This window comes from Triticum urartu, chromosome 1A (assembly GCF_056163025.1).
Source record: "Triticum urartu cultivar PI428250 chromosome 1A, HENAU_Tu73, whole genome shotgun sequence".
NCBI lineage: Eukaryota > Viridiplantae > Streptophyta > Magnoliopsida > Poales > Poaceae > Triticum > Triticum urartu.
In genome coordinates this window covers 151,309,544-151,324,958 of record NC_141873.1, presented here as the reverse complement: position 1 = coordinate 151,324,958, position 15,415 = coordinate 151,309,544, and the positions used below count along the sequence as shown (strand labels likewise).

The 15,415-nt window shown below is 46.9% G+C and overlaps 1 long non-coding RNA gene across 6 annotated transcripts; it reads left to right on the top strand.

Moving 5' to 3' along the window:
- Positions 1-672: 672 nt before the first annotated feature.
- Positions 673-12,336, top strand: LOC125552705 (uncharacterized). 6 transcript variants are annotated; one of them, XR_015599389.1, is made up of 6 exons: positions 673-841; positions 924-967; positions 1,080-1,168; positions 1,599-1,666; positions 5,155-5,237; positions 11,782-12,336. It is a non-coding gene; the product is annotated as an uncharacterized LOC125552705 (long non-coding RNA). The 6 variants fall into 6 exon arrangements; XR_015599390.1 differs by lacking the exon at positions 11,782-12,336 and adding an exon at positions 5,586-5,629; XR_007303752.2 differs by lacking the exon at positions 11,782-12,336 and having other exon boundaries at positions 679-841; positions 5,155-5,629.
- The last annotated feature ends 3,079 nt before the right edge of the window (positions 12,337-15,415 follow it).

Below are 15,415 nucleotides of genomic sequence, written 5' to 3'. Positions count from 1 at the left end.
ATGTTCAATATACATATTAAACGATGCGGCAAACATTTTTTTAATTGTACGACGCGATGGACATATAATACTCTTTAGTATCGCATAAAAACCGGAACGGCTCGGAGTTTAAAGACGTATGCACGTACTAGTTTTTTTTTCTTTTTTTGCATAGTATACATGTACTAGTTGAGGCAGCCACTAGTTGACGCATAGGATGGCGTGTGGCAGAGGCAGCAAGCGTGCACGGCGAACGACTCGGCGGGATCGATTCGGCGGTCGCGCGATTTTCTACTTTGTAAAAAAAACGAATGGCACAAAGTATAACTAGACCTGCGTGTGCAGTTTAGGCGAGAAGGAGCAGCGGCGCAGCGGCAGCGAGCGTTCTCTTCTAACGGCACCTTGCGGGTTCGAATCCATGCGAGCGCGTTGCCTTATTTTTGAAAAAAGGGTTCTTGTGGCAAGACCTTTTTTTGAAAAAATAAAGGATATATGTGTGATTAAATAAAAAGTAAGGGTTGTTTTTGTAAAAGAGCATGCCACGTCAATCCCTGACACACGGGTCCCAGCGGTCAGATGCGTGGTCAATACGCACTTATATGGCTGTCAGATCGTTTTACAACACTTAGGCTTAGAGTTGGTACTGCATGACCAAAAAAATGACTAATGGTACTGATTACGTGCCGAAGTGTGGTAGTTCCCTGCAATTAACTCTTCTCGACCCGGCTTCTTTCCTCTCTCTCCCGTTCACTTTCCCCTTTTCGACCCACTGTTCCCGCGTGTTCTGCTCGCATCGCCTTCTTCCGCCCCAATCTGCTTGCTTTCACGATGACCTTCGCCGTCGATCATGCGTATGGCTGAGGTTAGATCGTCCACCTTGTTGTTCGGTTCGTCCACGGTTCGATCTCCTCCGTTCTAAACCTTCCTTTTTTCCTTTCCTGCAGATCTAGGTTGCCCTCTGTTTTCTTGACGTGGTATTGATTCTTGAGTAGGTGCCCCTCTTTGCTTTTTCTTCCGGTGTATTTTCGTTTCCTCTGCTTGCATTTCTTGCCTTGCGGCTTACATGTTTGATGAAATTCCTAACTCGCCGGTGCTCTCAGGTTTTACTGAACGTGGTCTGCTGGTGCTCAACTGTGCGTCCTTCTTCCACCGTTCATCGACCGTCTGCTGCTACTCATTCTTAGCAGAGGTTTGTCTCTCGCGCTCTTACGCCTTTTAGGTCTTCTATGGTACCTTTTGGTGTTCCTTTCTGTTAGCAGACTTCTTTTTATAGATCTTTGTGTGTGCCTTTTTTCAAGTAGGTTCTTGTAAATAGAAAAATATTAGCCTTCATGCAAGTCGTCTAAACTGATGACAGTATCGGGTGCCTTATTCACCTAGAAAGGAAGAAGTAGTGCTCTTTTTTACATTGGATATTGTTATTTCTTTTCTGTATATTTGTAATTACTTTCTAGGTTTACACGTTCTTACTTTCTGTATTATTTTGTTTCTACTGCTTTATGGGTTTAGACGTTGTTCTTTTCTTCTTCAGAAATCTCCTTTGCAGATTTTGTATGACGTTTACCTGATTGTTGACCTGATATTCTTTTTGGTTGTCTTTTGGCCTTGTCTGCAAACAGGTCTACCAGGTCCAGAATATCATCTTGGCTCGATCCTGCCCTGTACTGTGCTTAGTGCTCCTATCAAGGTTTGTTTCTTCCCTGTAGAATATATGTATTGCATATATGTGTAATATGTGTCTATGTTTATTTACACTTGTTTTGTTCCTGCGGATTATCTTCGTGGGTTGTGGTTGTGTTTTTTTTTCTTATCATTTTGTTGCGATGCTCTCCAGGATGTGTGTTGTTGTTTACTTCGTCGTTCCTGTTTTAGAGACTCTTGCAGCTCGTTGTGCTTTGCCGACCTTGTTTTACTTGTATGAGGTGACTGAGGACGGCTCTGTTTTGGCTGGGGTAGAGCTTGAGCTTCCTTTGGAAGGCGTCGGCGCGGTGTCACGGAGGCAGTTCTTTTGGAGCACAGCCTGGCGTGGCTGCGTTGGCGCTTACGATCACGCTGCTGTGCAGGCCATCAATTGAGACTACAACTATGAATGCATGATGGCGTATAGGGAATCCATGCGTTCTGCTGTTCTTGTCGCTGTGCATGCTGCTCGGCACGCCGGGAGATTGGAGAGAGAGGTTTCTGTAGGGCCAGGGTTATTTACCTCGCCTCCTGTTGAGCGGGGAACGTTAGATTGGAATTTATCGTGCTCTCAGCTTATGGCATCCATGCGTAATGTGTAGATTTTGTAATTGATTCTTGTACTGAAACTAGGCTGCTTACTGTTTGAGAGCTTTGTATAACGAGATGTGGTTTATAGTGAGATTATTGCGTAGTCGGGTGTGCTGTTCTCTGTACCAAGTATTCTCTTGCTCCCTGCGTCGCTTCTCCGTGTAAAAAAGTTTTCGGTAGGCTCTTCTCTTTGCTTCTTTTTGGGCTTGCAGCAGACAAAGTGAACACACTTTGATTCCTGCCAGGATTTTAGGTGGGCTATTAGTGTAGGTGGGCTGTTAGTTTTGTTTCTCTTTGGGCTTGTGGAAAGCAGACTGAATAGGCCTTGGCTCTTGCTATCTCAACCTTGTTTTTGTAGTGTTTTGGTTTGTCCCATTTCTTTTGTTTTGCTGTTAGATGCTTAGCTTCTTGTTGGATCCATTTGAGGGTGTTTTGATGCCTTTTTAGTTCGGGTTTCCTTCGTTGGTTATTTCTTCCCTTTCGTGTACAGGGATGAAAGTGGTTGGTGGTAAAGCATTTCCAGTGCCCTCTTTATATTATTTTATCCCTTTTATTTGGGTTCTGTTCTTTTAGATTTGTTTCTTACTTTCAGGATTTCAAAAGGTTTTAGTGCTGCTGCGTTGAGTATGGTAGTTCCTTGCTTTAGTCAATGTTTTATGCTCCGGCATGTCCATCTTTAGATTTCTCTAGTTTGTTTGGGTGCTTTCTTGACATTCCAGTGATGTTTGTGCTATGATGTAGGATTTGTAGTCCAGTGATTTTGCTATGACCTCCCTCACGCCTATGTTCTACCGTATACACTATGGATAGCCCTCCTGTTGTTTCTCGCCGCCGCAGGGCCGCTGCTGGGGTGGCTCTTGTGCCTCTTCCTTGTGCCTCTCTTCATAAGAATCCTACGGATAGCCCTCCTGTTGTCCGTCGCCCCCGTAGGGTGGCTGCTGGGGTGCCTCTTGTGTCTCTTCCTCGTCCCTCTCATCGTAAAAATCTTATCTCATCGGCGTTTGTTGGATATATTGCTTCAGGCCTTCCCAAGAGAAAATGTATGACCCTTCTTGTCACTTCTCGGTAGTCCCTTTTTATGTTACCTTATTAATGCCTTTGTTTTCGTGTTATTACTATAGACGATGGTTTCTTCCCTGTTCTTACCTCTGAGGTTACTGCTGCGAATCGAAAGAAACGCAAGCTCATACACGATAGATGGTTTGGTGGTCGTGTGCTAGGTGCTTATTTAGTTCCTTTACTCTTTACTTCCTTAGACTTGTCTTATGTTTATGACGCCGTGTGAGCTTTTGGATTGCTGTATTTCGTACATATGCACCGTTTACTTCTCCCTTAGATCCTTTGTAGGTTGGTTTCACCGATGAGGAGGTTGCTATCTTTAAAGGTAATACATGCGATATCTTGTTTGCGCTGCCTCTGTCTTACCAGAGTCTATTGTCGTATGATTTGATCTAAGGACGTACTTGTTCCATAGCTGGTTATGTAGGCAGGTCTTTCTATGGAGGCCCAGCATATAAGTATTCCCGTTGTAAGTCGAGCTTCTAGTATCAGGAGAGGGCGAAGTCTGAATCTGCAGTAAGCAAAAGGCGGGTTGTCTACAACCTCTGCTGCAAGGGTGGGAAAGTATTTGTTGAGCCTTTCAAAAAACCGCCTCCATTTCTTGTTGACCTTCTAAAATTTGATGGACCCCCACAGAGCAAGGAATTCATTGAAAAATACGACGATATAACTGTTTGTTTGCTTTTACTTCCATGGGGGCGAAAATAGATCGTTCAGTAAATAATGGTGGTGGTCCAAACATTTTTAAAATCTCCGGCGGTATATGTCATCGGATGGGATCTCTTTTGCCACAGGAAGGGAATGCTCCAAAATTTGCAGAGCTGTATGTGTTTCATGGTGGAAATGAGATTGATAATCGAATTCAGGCTTTAAACAAGGAAGATAGAATTCTGGGTGGGTTAGATAAGGATATTGTTAATGGTCTGAAGCTCATGCTTGATGAGCACAATTCTCTTGTAAAAAAATTCCGCATCGCTGAGGAGATCTTGGCTGAGATGAATTTGCTGAAATTTCTATTCGTATAGTTGCTCCTGGCAAAGATGATGGCCCTCAGTTTAATCTTCCTTCCACGGATGAGCTTGCATGCTTAGTTGTTGGTGAATTAACATTGGAAACTCCTAGCCGTGATATAATAATACATGGTAGGGGAACACATTTGCAGCAAATTTCGTCTTTACATCCTGCTTATATGGCTTTACAATACCCTCTACTCTTTCCGTTCGGTGAGCGTGGATTTCAGCTTGGTGTGAAATACATAGCGGTAGATCACGAAGGTTCCAACAAAAGAGAGAAAATGACCATGCAGGATTTTTATTGTTTTTGTTCACACTATAAAGAAGGCCAGCATAACCCTTGTTTGTCTTGTGGTCTGTTGTCTGATCAGGCAGTTGTAGATTCTCGTGTATGCACAGATGAGTCTAGGCTACATTTTATTTTGCTATGCAACGATGATCTGAGAGCTGAGAATTTACAAGGGCTTGTAGATGCGGTTGGAGCGGGCCGCATAGATGGAAGTTCAGTTGGTAAAAAAATATTGCCCTCTTCTTTTACTGGTGGACGCCGTTATATGATCGAAAATTTTCAGGATGTAGTGGCTATCGCCCGTGTGCATGGTTGTCCTGAGCTTTTTACTACTTTCGCATGTAATCCTAAGTGGCCTGAGATAACGGAAGCTCTTTCTGTTGAACCTGGCCAGAGACCACACAATAGGGCTGATATTACTGTTAGGGTGTACCACATGAAACTTAATGAGTACCTTCGGCAAAGTGGTCGCAAGTAATGCAACCTGTTGCTTACTTTCTCTGTGGAGATTTTTTTGGGTTTAACTTGACTACCTTCTCCCAGTTTTGCACACCGTGGAATTTCAAAAAGGGGGCTTACCGCACGCGCATATACTTACTTGGCAAGACAAAGAGAAGCGGGGTGAGGTTAGCCCTTCTTTGATTGATTCGTTTGTGTGTGCACAAATTCCTGATCCCGTGGGAGATCCTCTTGGATATGCCCTCGTTGCTGAGTTCATGATGCATGGGCCATGTGGAAGAAACATCGATTGATGAAGTAGGCTTTCCTGTCTACAGGCGTCCAAATAATGGCCGTTTTATCATGAAAAACAAGACTAGGCTTGATAATAGGCATGTTGTGCCTTATAACATGGCAATGCTAAAGAAATATCAAGCTCATTTAAATGTTGAGTGGTGTAACAAAACACATGTCTTAAAATATCTGTATAAGTATGTTACCAAGGGCCCTGACATGTCAAAAACTCTGTTTAATAGGATAAAAAATTCTGAGGATCCAAATGATAATGGGGTGGATGAAATTGAAGAGTATAGAGCGTGTCGATATGTATGTGCCCATGATTCATTTTGGAGGTGTTATGGGTATGACATACACAGTAAAGAACCTTCTGTAGAAAGACTTGCTGTTCATTTACCAAATAAACATATTGTGCGATTTCGTGCAAGGGCCAACCTTAAGGCTATTGTTAACAATTCTTTGCTGCACAAAACCATGTTAACAGAATGGTTTGTTGCTAATGCTAGATACAAAAGTGCCAGGTCTTTAACATAATGTGATTTTCCCACAAAATGGTCTTGGAATGCACAGAGTAAGGTATGGATGAAAAGAAAACTTGGCAAAAGAATTGGTAGGATTTACTATGTGCATCCTTCTGTTGGTGAACTTTATTATCTTAGAATGCTGCTAATGATTGTAAAAAGCGGAAAGTCCTCGCGAGCGGGGGCTGGCAGCAGGATACGCGCGATGCGCACACACCTTGCCGTTACTGGCGCTCGCTTCTCGCGAGACCCTCTCGGGTGGACCGGCGGACCTCTCAGGAAACCAAAACCTCGCGAGCTCGTGAGGGGCTCCTCTCAGAAGGAATGCACGTCCACAACCGCCAAACCAGTTTGAAGCCCGGCTAAACCAAAGTAAGTTACGGCATTAAGCCCGCAAGGGGAGTCGCGAGCACCCAAAAGCACGATTTAAGCCTAGCCTAAGGAATGAAGTGGTAGTCTATTTACATGAGGGGCTTCCCCTCTCTAAAATGCTCTTACATCGTGAGGGGCCGTACCCAAGCTTTTGCGTGCAGGTTCAAAAAAAAGGAGCGAGGGCTCAGCCGGACATATCGCTCGCCTCGTCCCCCGAATAGCTTCCGGACAGGCTGCGAGTGCCATCGCTGTCGCTATCTTCACTGCCATCAGCCACACTGCCATCAGCCACACTGCCATCAGCTACGCCACCATCAACCACGTCTCCCTCATCCGCGACGACCACCACAGCAACAACGTCATCATTAGAAGCAAAGGCCCTAACCAGAGCGTCCACATTGTCGTCCACCCAGTGCGCGAGGTTGCCCCGGATGACCGCGAGCACTAGGGCAATGGCGGAGGCAAAATTAAAGTCAGGATTGGTGTTCAGGAGATGGCTGAAGACAAGGGAGAATGCGCGCCCGAGAAGGCCTTGGCTCTTTTCGTCCACAAGCTCGCGAGCCCTCTCAGCACGGCTCTCCAGGCACGTAACAACATTAGTGAAGAAGCGAAGATGGCTGGCGTAATCCTCGGCGTGGGGATGAGGGGCATGCTCATTGCAGATGGCACCAAGCGCCTGGTTGGCCTTCGTCCTGAGGTCCCGAAGCATGGGAGTGTGCTCGCGCAGTAGCATCTGCCGGCGAAGTGCCTCCTCCCTGCTTTGCTGCGCGAAGGACTCGGCGCTGGCAACCCGCTGCTGAAGAGAGAGCAGCTCGTCACGGGCGGAGGCCAGCTCGGCCTGCACCGAGATCAGGGCGGCTGCGGCGGCTTTCTCGCGCTGTTCCACCTCAGCCAGCCCTGACCTTGGGGCAGCAGTCCTGCCCACACCTTCAGCTTCCACGAGCTTTAGCTTCAGGTCGTACCTGCCAGCAAGATCCGCGCGAGCCTCAGCCACCCTGCGGTCGACCTCCTCATGGGACCTGGCCTCACGTGCGCCGACAACATCCTCTGCTTGGGCAACTTGGCGCTCCCTCGTCTCCAACTACTCAAGCTCAAGGCTGCGCTCCGTGGCCTCCAGCAATAGTGCTTCCTCGCGCCTCAAGATCTCCTCCTCGTCGGACAGAGCACCCTTCATCGACGCCAGGCAACTCTGTGCGCCTCCACCTGCTGCTCCAGGGAGGCGTTCAAGGCCTGCAGCTCCCGCCTGCGCTCCTCGGCGGCCGCGTGGTGATTGTCCGCCTCCCTGGCCTCCTCCAAGGCCCGGGTGCTGGCCTCTCGCGAGGTTGCTAGGGATGCCTCGGCCTTTGCATTGGCGTGCTCGCGCTGGAGGCGCCCGAGGTTGATAGCCACCTTCAGTTGATGCCACTCCACCAGCCGGAGGCCTTCGGCTTCAAGGCGAGCGTCGACGCCCCCGAGTTCTCCGCCGAGCCAGCTCATTGCGCCCATTGCCTCCTGAAAGAGCTCGTGGCGGATGACACTCCGCTCGTGCGCCAACTTAAGCGCGCAACCGGGTTCGTCCCCTGCAGCGGGGGTAGTCGATGGGATTCGAAGCGGCTCACCCCCTTTTGGCAGGGGGGCTGGGGGCTGGCGCCTCCCGGGCCGCCGACTGGGCTTCAGCAGGGGCTCGCATGGCTTGAGGCCCGTTGCTTGAAGAAGAAGCCAGGATCGAGGTCACCCCGCTGCCGTCCACAACCAGAGGAGAAACCCTTGGCACACTTGCCGCACCCCAGGCAAGGCCACGAAGGAGAGACGGCAAAGGCGCGGGCTCAAGGCGTCAGGCTAGCGTGTTTGCCTCTCCGGCCAACCTCGTGCCGGGTGCGGCATGCTGGCTTGGGGCGCTCAAGGCCAACAGGGAATTCGAGGCAGGAGATGGTTGCTTCCCGGGAGACTTCGCCGCCTTAGCAGAAGGGACCCTGAGGAGCCACAGTCAGGAGGAGAAGCAGCACTCGAGAAATTACAAAGATAAGGTACTCACTCGTCTATGGTGATATACTTCCTCTGCTTCAACGGCCGGAAGGCATCACTGCTGCAGCTTGGAGACTCTTTCCTCTTGCGGAGCACATCAAAATCCAGACGGAGCCTGCCGAAGCCTTGGACGCAGCCACCAGCGCAGGGCGCGGCTGGTGGGGCACCTGAGGAGACGACCTCGGGAGTGCTGGGCTGAGGGGAGACCACTGGCTCCGCCTCATGATGACCTGCTGAGACCTCGGAAGCTTCGGCCTTAGGAGCAGCGGATTGCGTCGCCCCCTCAGCTGTCACCCCAGGGCAAGAGTCGCGGGATCCCGGGGGTGGCACCTCAGGAGCCTCGAGCGGTGCCGATGCCTTAGCACCCGCGCCTCCGGCCTCTAGCGGTGCTCGCCCCCTGCATCCACTCTTGGGGTAAGTTTGGCGCTGGCGGCAAGGAGGGGAACCACGGAGACAGGGTTCTCGCGGGGCCCTTCAAGGCCGACTGGACGCAGCACCCATTCATCGAAGGGGGCATCTGCCCCGTGAACTCCACCCTTTTCGAGTAGAAGTACAAAAGACAGCCCTCCTACGGCATATCGGCTGGCGAGGGGTCGCCCGTCAGGACCTCGAGCACCATTCTTCGCGCCTCGAGCGGAAGCCCCGACTCCCGAAGCCTCATGCGATCCTGGCCGTCGGACAGGGCCCACATCAGCTGGGAATGGCACTGGAGTGGGGCGACGTGGCGTCGGAGGAACTCCTTCATCACCATGGGCGCAGTCATGCCGAGATCTTTCAGCCTCTTCAACCGGAGCCAGACGAAGGCAAGGCGGGGGTCCGCGAGCTTCTCGTGGCCCCAGCCGGAGCTAGGAACGGCGGGCACCAAAGGGGGCGAAAGCAGGGGGTTGAGCACACTGACATCCACGAACACCCAGCGTGTCTGAAAGCCGCTCATAGATGGTGGGAGCTCAAAGTCAATCCCCGAGCCTGCTGTCGCAGCCACGGCCTGGAAGCTTAGGCATCCCGAGCATTGTTGAGGATCGGTCAGGTGCAGCGAGAAGAAATGGCACAGTAGGGCCACGGAAGGAGCAATGCCCACCATGGCCTCGCAGACGAAGGCGAAAATGGCAAGAAGGGAAACGGATTGGGGATCTAGGTGCAGCATATGGATCTGATAGTAGGAAAGCATGGCGTTGAAGAAGGTGGAAAAGGGAGGAACCAGGCCAGCCCACAGGGCTTCAATGGAGAATTGGACCTCGGTTGCTGTCCTATCAACAGAGGCGCGGGATGCCGGCCAGGCCACCATCTTCCCCCATTCGTTGAAGCCGGTGGCGAGCGCTGAGCGGACCTTGTCCATGGCTTCCTCGTTGAGCACCAACAACCGACCAACGACGGGTTTAATGCCCGGAGGTGGCTCGGCTAAAGACTGGGACTTCTTCTTCCCCTTCCCCGTTCGGCTCGGCGCCATGAAAATGGGGAGGGCCAAGCTCAGGTTAAGTTGGGAGAGGAGTTTGTTGTTTTGGAAGGCAGAAGAATTGGAGAAGCGTGTCGCCAGCAGCGAAGGAATAACTGTGTAAGTCATGGTGGCCGCCAAGCTAGGCAGATATCAAGGCTGCGTGGGGAAATGGGGCCACCAACGTCCCATCAATCGCCATGCGTCAACCAAGGCCGCAGGCTGTTGGGGCCCGCGGCGCTCCGCACTTGCCCTTTGGCTTCACCTCGAAGCCAAGTCTGAGCGCGCCTTGGGCCCGGGGGCTACTGTCGGCGTCCTGGGAACGGGGGTCCCGAGACTTTCCTGCCTGTGGCCCACGGCGTGGCTCCTCAGCGGCCCCGTATAGCCCATCTTCACCAGCAAACACTCAAGACCCTCGCGAGGGGCCGAGCCTCGCGAGGTAGACGACGCAAGACCTCCTCGGGGGCGGCCTCACCAGGCTGGCTCGCGAGGGGCGGAGAAATCAAGGCAAGGGGCACCTCGCGAGGTTCCTATATATGACGCAAGCCATGACGACCAAGGCCAGGCGGGCACCAGGCGGGCGCCAGCGCGCATAGTGTACTTGTTTCCTCTTTGGTGCTAAAGAGGCAAGCGCAGGCGAGGAGTCCCGAGGTAGCAGGCAAAGGTTTCCATATCGGTTCAACGAGACCATGACCAGTAGGACGGCAGGATGGAGGTCATCGTGGAGCCCAGGACGGCGTCACCACCAGAGCCTTGGCAGGCGAAGACCACCTTTTGTCAGGATAGCTTGTACTAGCTGTCCCCCTTCACATTGGCCGTTGTGGGACCTTCCCGCTTAATATTTGGGAAGAGGACCCGGGCCTCTATATATAGGACTAGCCACCAGCGTAGGGAGGCATATCATCTTGGACCGGATCCATTCCACCAAGGTCACCACAAAAACTCACCAATCACAAGAACTCTCCTCAGGAGGCTATTCATCCCTTGTAACTGTTCATCCTCAGCCCAAGAGACAATCCACCACACCACACTGGAGTAGGGTATTACACCACATCGGTGGCCCGAACCAGTATAAATCTTGTGTCCCTTTGTTCTGCAAGTTCGACGCGCTGAGCCTTGAGATTGCGGTGAGGGCGTGAGCTAGAGGGAGAAGAGATCTTCGTGCGCACCCCAGTGTTCGAACCTCAAGGGTTTTGCCGGAACCCGAAATCCGACAGGACACGATCATACCATTTTGGCGCAATCTGTTGAATCCTCAATCAATTAACTCATTTGTCCTCCCAAAAGAAAGAACCTCGTCCATCTTCGAGATCCAGGGACACCACAACCTGATATATCGCAGGAGACTCCATCGATAATGATTAGTTTAAAACACACATAGCAAAATAGCATAACCAAGGTTTGCAGTATGTCAATTGGCATCAGTAAATGTGCACGAACAACATTTTGACATGTCTGTAAACATTTAAGGTATCCATTTTGATAGGCATTCATTAGAAATGCCCTAAGAGAATCTCCAATAGATGATGCAAATTTGGAGATGTAAAACTAGGTGTTATATAATTTACATCACTAAAAAGTGCTTTTCACATCTCCAAAAATTACCCAACTCCAACAGATGGTGTATATTGGTGATGTAGTAGTCCAACTCCAATAGATGATGCCAATGTGAAGATGTAAAACTGGCTGATAGCCGCGCGGCTGTGTACGACCACTGTACAACTGCACAATTTGAAATAAAAATATCCTGAATTAAAACTTTAAATTTTCACCTGTCCACAATATCAAATTATTACATAATTCATCAAATCAACAACATCAAATGCAACAAAAATACAACAAAGTTCTTGCACAATAAGACAAATAAATAATGAAACTAGGCAATTCTTTCGCTATGCCATTTCCAGTACACCCCATCAAGTCTTTCTGAAGTTCATTGTGTCTATTGATATGTCTCCAACGTATCTATAATTTTTGATTGTTCCACGCTATTATATTACCTGTTTTGGATGTTTATGAGCTTTATTATACACTTTTATATTATTTTTGGGACTAACCTATTAACCGGAGGCCCAGCCCAAATTCTTGTTTTCTTGCCTATTTCAGTGTTTCGAAGAAAAGGAATATCAAACGGAGTCCAAACGGAATTAAACCTTCGGGAGAGTTATTTCTGGAACGGAAATAATCCAGAAGACTTGGAGTAGACGTCAGGGAAGCTTCGAGGTGGCCACGAGGCAGGGAGGCGCGCCCCGACCCTCGTGGGCCCCTCATGGCTCCCCTGACCGACTTCTTTGGCCTATATATATCAATATACCCTAGAAACATCGGGGAACAGAATATGTCAGGAGTTTCGCCGCCAGAAGCCTCCGTAGCCACCGAAAACCAATCTAGACCCGTTCCGGCACCCTGCCGGAGGGGAGAATCCCTCTCCGGTGGCCATCTTCATCATCCCGTGCTCTCCATGACGAGGAGGGAGTAGTCCATCCTCGGGGCTGAGGGTATGTACCGGTAGCTATGTGTTTGATCTCTCTCTCTCTCTCTCTCGTGTTCTTGAGGTAGTACGATCTTGATGTATCGCGAGCTTTGCTATTATAGTTGGATCTTATGATGTTTCTCCCCCTCTACTCTCTTGTGATGAATGGAGTTTTCCCTTTGAAGTTATCTTATCGGATTGAGTCTTTAAGGATTTGAGAACACTTGATGTATGTCTTGCACGTGCTTATCTGTGGTGACAATGGGATATCATGTGATCCACTTGATGTATGTTTTGGTGATTAACTTGCAAGTTCCGTGACCTCGTGAACTTATGCATAGGGGTTGGCACAGGTTTTTGTCTTGACTCTTCGGTAGAAACTTTGGGGCACTCTTTGAAGTTCTTTGTGTTGGTTGAATAGATGAATCTGAGATTGTGTGATGCATATCGTATAATCATACCCATGGATACTTGAGGTGACATTGGAGTATCTAGGTGACATTAGGGTTTTGGTTGATTTGTGTCTTAAGGTGTTATTCTAGTATGAACTCTATAATAGATTGAATGGAAAGAATAGCTTCATGTTATTTTACTACGGACTCTTGAATAGATCGATCAGAAAGGATAACTTTGAGGTGGTTTTGTACCCTACCATAATCTCTTCGTTTGTTCTCGCTATTAGTGACTTTGGAGTGACTCTTTGTTGCATGTTGAGGGATAGTTATATGATCCAATTATGTTATTATTGTTGAGAGGACTTGCACTAGTGAAAGTATGAACCCTAGGCCTTGTTTCCACGTATTGCAATACCATTTTCACTCACTTTTATCATTAGTTACCTTGCTGTTTTTATATTTTCAGATTACAAAAACCTATATCTACTATCCATATTGCACTTGTATCACCATATCTTCGCCGAACTAGTGCACCTATACAATTAATCATTGTATTAGGTGTGTTGGGGACACAAGAGACTCTTTGTTATTTGGTTGCAGTGTTGTTTGAGAGAGACCATCTTCATCTTACGCCTCCCACAAATTGATAGACCTTAGATCATCCACTTGAGGGAAATTTGCTACTGTCCTACAAACCTCTGCACTTAGAGGCCCAACAACGTCTACAAGAAGAAGGCTGTGTAGTAGACATCAAGCTCTTTTCTGGCACCGTTGCCGGGGAGGTTAGCGCTTGAAGGTATATCTTTAGATCTTGCAATCGAATCTTTTTGTTTCTTGTTTTAGCACTAGTTTAGTTTATAAAATAAAACTACAAAAAATGGAATTGAGTTTGCCTCACACGCTTCATCTTTTTAATATATTTCGTGAGAATGATGGAAAGGAAAATTGTGCTCAAGTGCTAGAAGAAGAAGTCTATAAAATGTTTGGCACTAAATCTTTGAATGATGAGCATGATTGCAATGTTATTAGTATGAACTCTTTGAATATCCATAGTACTAATGATGATTGGACTAGTCATTATGAAAATATCTCTTATAAGCATATCGATTTTTGTGGAGTGCATAGAGTTTGCAAGTACATACCAAACAGGGAAGATAGATTCTGCAAGAGGCATAAGTATTTGGAAACTAAATGGTTGCAAGAAAGCCTAGATGTTTGTGCTGAAAATTTAAACTTTCTTAGCCGTACTTGTGAACTTTGCAATGAACGTGATCATTTCAGTACCCAATGCAAATGGTTTCATGATCGTATCGTATCCAAAAATTGTGATGACTTGATTTCCCTTACACATCATAATGAACTTAGTTTGCTCTTGGGTTATGAAGAAATGAAACGTATATCTAAGGTTATTCCAGAATTTGCCCTTGATAGAGTTCTTAATTTTGATCTAGAGGAAATTTATATGTATTGTGCGGTGAATTGCATTGAAAATCCTTATATTGCCAATTACATAAAGAAAAAAACAAATAGAGGATGAAGAGAATACTAATGAAAGGGAAGAGGCTTCCCAATATCCTCCTATTATTTCTCATGATGAATCAGGTAACGAGGAGGAGCCTTCTATTCAACCAATCTCATCAATAAGGAGCTCCGAAAAGAGGATTGAACCCACACATGATGTGAAGAAGAAAAAGAAAATACGGAGAAGCAAAGGTAAAAATGTATCCCTCCCAAATGATGTTGCTCCTATTACTCATTGTGATAATGATAATTGTTATACTATTGGTGCTATCCATACTATTAATGATGAGAGTGATTATGCTTATGATATGAAAAGGACCAAGCTTGGGGATGCTATGTTTGATGAGAATGACATGTTTGAGAATATATTGCTGCAACTAATGTTTGTCCCAAGCTCGGGGATGCTATGTTTAATGAAGATGATATTTCTAGCCTCCCAAGTTTTGATATGCAAATTTGTTATGATGATAGCATGCCTCCTACTTATGATGATTATATTGATGAAAGTGGGTTTGGAAGAGTGTCAACTTTAGGAAGTAGTAATCCCACTATTTTGGAGGATGTTGAATCTTATTGTGATAATTATGAAAGTGGATTTGTAGAGGTCATGAATTTATTTAGTAATGATTCCACTATCTTGGAAGAGGTTTCAATTGATTATGATGAGAACAAAGTTGCTACCTATGATGATTATTGTGATGACACTTATGCTATAAAAAGTAGTGATGATTATATTTATAAAACTTGTCATTATTATGATTACCCTTTTTCTGAACATTACTCTTTTAATGTGGAAACAATTTATAGTATTCGAGTTTCTTATGATACTCCCACTTCCGAATGAGAAGAATTTTGCTTATGTGGAGAGTAGTAAAAATTCTATGCTTGTAGATAATGAAAAGAATGCTATATGTGATGGTTATATTGTTGAATTCATTCATGATGCTACTGAAAATTATTATGAGAGAGGAACATACGCTTCTACATATTGCAATAATATCAAGTTTCCTCTCTATGTGCTTAAAATCTTGAAGTTATCCTTGTTTTACCTTCCTATGCAAGTTAATTATTGTTCCCATAAGTTGTTTGCTCACAAAGTCCCTATGCATAGGAAGTGGGTTAGACTTAAATGTGCTAGTAATATTCTTCATGATTCTCTCTTTATGTTTCAATTCTTACCTTTTATGTGACCATCATTGAAATCATCATGCCTAGCTAAGGGCGTTAAACGTTAGCGCTTGTTGGGAGGTAACCCAATTTTATTTTTGTTCCTTGCTTTTTGTTCATGTTTAGTGATAAATAATTTATATAGCCTCTGTTATGATTGAGTTTTTATGCTTTTAATTAGTGT